This window comes from Haliotis rufescens, unplaced genomic scaffold (genome assembly GCF_023055435.1).
Source record: "Haliotis rufescens isolate VD_foot unplaced genomic scaffold, xgHalRufe1.0.p SCAF_18, whole genome shotgun sequence".
NCBI classification, from domain to species: Eukaryota; Metazoa; Mollusca; class Gastropoda; order Lepetellida; family Haliotidae; genus Haliotis; species Haliotis rufescens.
In genome coordinates, this window is record NW_025963868.1 from 23619369 (window position 1) to 23625368 (window position 6000).

Consider the following 6000-nt stretch of genomic DNA (forward strand, 5'->3'; position numbering starts at 1 on the left):
CCTGCCTGGTTGTTATGTTGTAGTGGTGATGGCGGTGAATATTGTGTGTTATACGTGCCTGGTTGTTTATTGTAGTGGTGATGACGGTGAATGTTGTGTATGTTTTACGTGACTGGTTGTTTTGTTGTAGTAGTGATGACGGTGAATGGTGTGTGTGTTGTACGTGCCTGGTTGTTATGTTGTAGTGGTGATGACGGTGAATATAGTGTGTGTTGTACGTGCCTGGTTGTTATGTTGTAGCGGTGGTGACGGTGAAAATAGTGTTTGTTGTACATGCCTGGTTGTTATGTTGTAGTAGTGGTGACGGTGAATATAGTGTGCTGTACGTGCCTGGTTGATATGTTTGTAGTGGTGATGACGGTGATTATAGTGTGTTGTACGTGCCTGGTTGTTATGTTTGTAGCGGTGGTGACAGTGATTATAGTGTGTTGTACGTGCCTGGTTGTTATGTTGTAGTAGTGGTGACGGTGAATATAGTGTGCTGTACGTGCCTGGTTGATATGTTTGTAGCGGTGATGACAGTGATTATAGTGTGTTGTACGTGCCTGGTTGTTATGTTTGTAGCGGTGGTGACAGTGATTATAGTGTGTTGTACGTGCCTGGTTGTTATGTTGTAGTGGTGATGACTGTAAATGTTGAGTATGTTGTACCCGCCTGGTTGTTATGTTGTAGTAGTGATGACGGTGAATATTGTGTGTGTTGTACATGCCTGGTTGCTATGTTGTAGTGGCGATGACGGTGATTATAGTTTGTGTTGTACCTGCCTGGTTGTTATGTTGTAGTAGTGATGACGGTGAATATAGTGTGTGTTGTACCTGCCTGGTCGTTATGTTGTAGTAGTGATGACGGTGAATAAAGTGTGTGTTATACGTGCCTGGTTGTTATGTTGTAGTAGTGATGACGGTGATTATTGTATGTGTTGTACCTGCCTGGTTCTTATGTTGAAGTGGTGATGACGGTGAATATTGTGTGTTGTACGTGCCTGGTTGTTATGTTGTAGTGGTGATGACGGTGATTATTGTGTGTGTTGTATCCGCCTGGTTGTTATGTTGTAGTGGTGATGGCAGTCAATATTGCGTGTTGTACGTGCCTGGTTGTTATGTTGTAGTGGTGATGGCGGTGAATATTGTGTGTTGTACGTGCCTGGTTGTTATGTTGTAGTGGTGATGACAGTGAATGTTGTGTGTGTTGTACGTGCCTGGTTGTTGTGTTGTAGTGGTGATGACAGTGAATGTTGTGTGTGTTGTACTCGCCTGGTTGTTATGTTGTAGTAGTGATGACGGTGAATATAGTGTCTGTTTTACCTGCCTGGTTGTTATGTTGTAGTGGTGATGGCGGTTAATATTGTGTGTTGTACGTGCCTTGTTGTTATGTTGTAGTGGTGGTGACGGTGAATATAGTGTGCTGTACGTGCCTGGTTGTTATGTTTGTAGCGGTGGTGACAGTGATTATAGTGTGTTGTACGTGCCTGGTTGTTATGTTGTAGTAGTGGTGACGGTGAATTGTTGTGTGTTGTACGTGCCTGGTTGTTATGTTGTAGTGGTGATGACTGTAAATGTTGAGTATGTTGTACCCGCCTGGTTGTTATGTTGTAGTAGTGATGACGGTGAATATTGTATGTGTTGTACATGCCTGGTTGCTATGTTGTAGTGGCGATGACGGTGATTATAGTTTGTGTTGTACCTGCCTGGTCGTTATGTTGTAGTAGTGATGACGGTGAATATAGTGTGTGTTGTACGTGCCTGGTTGTTATGTTGTAGTAGTGATGACGGTGAATAAAGTGTGTGTTATACGTGCCTGGTTGTTATGTTGTAGTAGTGATGACGGTGATTATTGTATGTGTTGTACCTGCCTGGTTGTTATGTTGAAGTGGTGATGACGGTGAATATTGTGTGTTGTACGTGCCTGGTTGTTATGTTGTAGTGGTGATGACGGTGATTATTGTGTGTGTTGTATCCGCCTGGTTGTTATGTTGTAGTGGTGATGGCGGTGAATATTGTGTGTTTTACCTGCCTGGTTGTTATGTTGTAGTGGTGATGGCGGTGAATATTGTGTGTTATACGTTCCTGGTTGTTTATTGTAATAGTGATCACGGTGAATGTTGTGTATGTTTTACGTGACTGATTGTTTTGTTGTAGTGGTGATGACGGTGAATGGTGTGTGTGTTGTACGTGCCTGGTTGTTATGTTGTAGTGGTGATGACGGTGAATGTTGTGTATGTTTTACGTGACTGGTTGTTTGGTTGTAGTGGTGATGACGGTGAATGGTGTGTGTGTTGTACGTGCCTGGTTGTTATGTTGTAGTAGTGGTGACGGTGAATATAGTGTGTTGTACCCGCCTGGTTGTTATGTTGTAGTAGTGGTGACGTTGACTATTTCGTGTTGTACGTGCCTGGTTGTTATGTTGTAGTGGTGATGGCGGTGAATATTGTGTGTTGTACGTGCCTGGTTGTTATGTTGTAGTGGTGATGACAGTGAATATTGTGTGTGTTGTACCCGCCTGGTTGTTATGTTGTAGTAGTGGTGACAGTGAATATTGTGTGTGTTGTACCCGCCTGGTTGTTATGTTGTAGTGGTGATGACAGTGAATATTGTGTGTTGTACCTGCCTGGTTGTTATGTTGTAGTGGTGATGGCGGTGAATATTGTATGTTGTACGTGCCTGGTTGTTATGTTGTAGTAGTGATGACGGTGAATATTGTGTATGTTGTAGGTGCCTCGTTGTTATGTTGTAGTAGTGATGGCTGTGAATATCGTGTGTTGTACGTGCCTGGTTGTTATGTTGTAGTGGTGATGACGGTGATTCTAATAGTAGGAAAATACTTTTCGAGCATTTTTTTGGTGGAAGTGTATTGATGGTGACAGTTGTTTTAGTGTGTGTTGTACTTACATGTTTGCGTTGTGGTGGTAGTAGTGGTAGGCGTTGTGGTGGTAGTTGTGGTAGACGTTGTGGTGGTAGTAGTGGTGGTAGACGTTGTGGTGGTAGTGGTTACAGGCGTTGTAGTCGTAGTAGTGGTAGGCGTTGAGGTGGTAGTAGTGGTAGGCGTTGAGGTGGTAGTAGTGGTGGTAGACGTTGTAGTGGTAGTGATGGTAGATGTTGTAGTAGTAGTAGCTGCAGGCGTTGTAGTCGTAGTAGTGGTAGGCGTTGAAGTGGTAGTAGTGGTAGTAGTAGTGGCAGACATTGTGTAGTTAGTAGTCGCAGGCGTTGTGGCAGCCGTGGCAAGCGTTGTGATGGTAGTAGCGGTAGGAGTTGAGGTGGTAGTAGTGGTAGGCGTTGAGGTGGTAGAAGTGGTAGTAGTTGTGGCAGACACTGTGTAATTAGTAGTGGCAGGCGTTGTGGCAGCCATGGCAAGCGTTGTGATGGTAGTAGTGGTAGGCGTTGTGGTGGTCGTAGTGGTAGGCGTTGTGGTTCTGGTAGTTGGGAAGGCCATGATTCGAAGACAGACATAGGCTTTCCCTGCCTCCACGGGAACACATGTGTCATGTTCCCCACACGTGTCATGCATACAGACCCCCTCGGGCAGCTTCTGACGATAGAAATAATTGTCACACAATATGTGATCATTGGACGAGAGTCCGTTACGGACATGGTCGCGAAACTTTCCCATTCGCTTTTTAAAACACTTCTGGGCTTGCTGAGCGGGTACCCTATACATGGTTATTGGTTATGACATTTTAATTCAGAAAGCGCCGATTCTGAAAACCCTTACAAACCCTCACTCTATGAATTTCACCCTTCATTCCGCACCATGTTGTCATTGGTCTTTATTTGTTGTTTTACGCCGTACTAGTCCAGTTTTATCACGTTGCCTTGGAAATAATCGAGTCTGGACAAAACAAACCAGGGATTGATATTACGAGCATCTTCCCAAGACTTCGGGGTACAATAATACGCAGGCAACAAGCCTACCGCCCGATTCACATGCAATTGGTGTTTTACACACTTTCAGAGGTCATTTTTCAATGAGTATCGTGTCTCACCTTTCACTTATCAATGTTTATTTGTTTGTTGTTCAACGCCAGAGGGGCGGTCGGGTAGCCTAGTGGTTAAAGCGTTCGCTCGTCACGCCGAAGACCCGGGTTCGATTCCCGACATGGGTACAATTTGTGAAGCCCATTTCTGATGTCCCCCGCCGTGATATTGCTGGAATATTGCTAAAAGCGGCGTAAAACCATACTCAGTCAGTCAGTCAACGCCAGACATATTCCAACTATATTACGTTGGCTCGTAAGTAATCGAATCAGGACCAGACACACCAGTGATTGATATTATGAGCATGCCTCTTGGGTAAGATGGCACGTCATCAATCAGATCATCCAGCCTGACCACCCGTTCCATTAATTTGCCTCTTATGATAAGCAAGGGTTACCGTGAAGATCCGGGGTAGAATAGGACTTCAACAACCCATGCTTGCCGTAAAAGGCGACTCTGCCTGTCGTAAGAGGCGACTAACGGGATTGGGTGGTCAGGCTCACTGACTTGGTTGATGCATGTCATCGATCCCAATTGTGTGGATCGTTGCTCATGATATTAATCACTGGATTGTCTGGTCCAGATTCGATTATTTACAGACCGCCGTCACATAGCTGGAATATTGCTGAGTGCGGCGTTAAACAACAAACCAGCCAACCAACCAGGGATTTGTTTCGTCGGAATCCCTTGGGATCTTACCAGTGTAGCAGGCTTTTTGATGTTTAGAAAGAGTGATTATGGCTTTACGCCGCTTTTATCAATATTTCAGCAATATCACGGCGCAGACTCCAGAAACTGGCTTCAAACATTGTGGACTGCCCATCAAACCCGGGTCTGCAGTGTGACGAATGAACACTGTAACCATTAGACTGCCCTACCGCCACTTCCATGGAAAGTAAATGTACTGCTCATTCTTCTTCTCACCGGTCCTCCAAATATCACAAAAGAATGCATAAATATGCAGATCATGGAAGAATACTACACATTTGAGTATATCGGTTGCACCTATGATCATACTTGGGAGAAAAACAACAATGAAACACTGTTTTAAAATCTGTACCTGTAGGTATACATTTATACAGTATACGGTCGTCGGACCAGCTGTCTGTCATGACAGAATAACTAGTAAACAGTAATATGACAGAATCGCTCCGTGGTATATTAGAGGCATGATAATGTGATTTAAACAATGGCGTTTTCCCCAATTTATGGTAGAACTCATTCGGTGTATTCCTGTTCTTGTATTTCTTCTATTTGAAAAAGTACCTGTTTCTAAGTAGACGGAAACTCTTAATAAACCGATCCAGTCTGTCAATCAAAATTGGCGCATGCGTCAGTTTGAGCCAATCAGAAGGCAGAGACAGGACCCATGCAGTAATGAATTACCTGATCCTATTCTTGTGAAATGGAATCATCCCTTCAAGGTTAGAAAGAAGAGGAACATTTCGTGAGAAGGAAGTGAATTACTGAAATATTTTAACTGATTGAAATACAAAAAATCACTGTTGATCTAAGAAAATTATTCGTTTAGAATTGTTTGCAACATAAGTTATTCACTGGTAGTGGAAGCTTACTGATATACATTTTAGTGAAACAATATAACTGTTAAAAATGATTATAAGTGTCTTGTCATTTTAATCAATTTACTGGAAATAATAGTTTTTTTTATGAACTCAGAGTAACATATTCAAGTAATGATATAAATTATAATCTAATCAAGTTATTAATAATTATTCCAACCAGTTATTTTATTGATGCCGTATAAAAGTAAGATTAATATGATTTAATTGCACCAACAAACACTAAATGTTTGATGGTACAACATCCAACTGGTATAAAACTTCGCTTGTTGGCTCTTTTTATAGGACATATTATTATTTTAAAAATCTTTTTAAATAATATATTTAAAAAAAAGATAGTGTTGAAAGTGATTACCTGTATCATAACGCATGATACTTATTTCAAGATACAAAGAATTTGTAAAAACAAAGGCAGTATCTCTTTGTCACTCCTTGATCAGGCATTATCC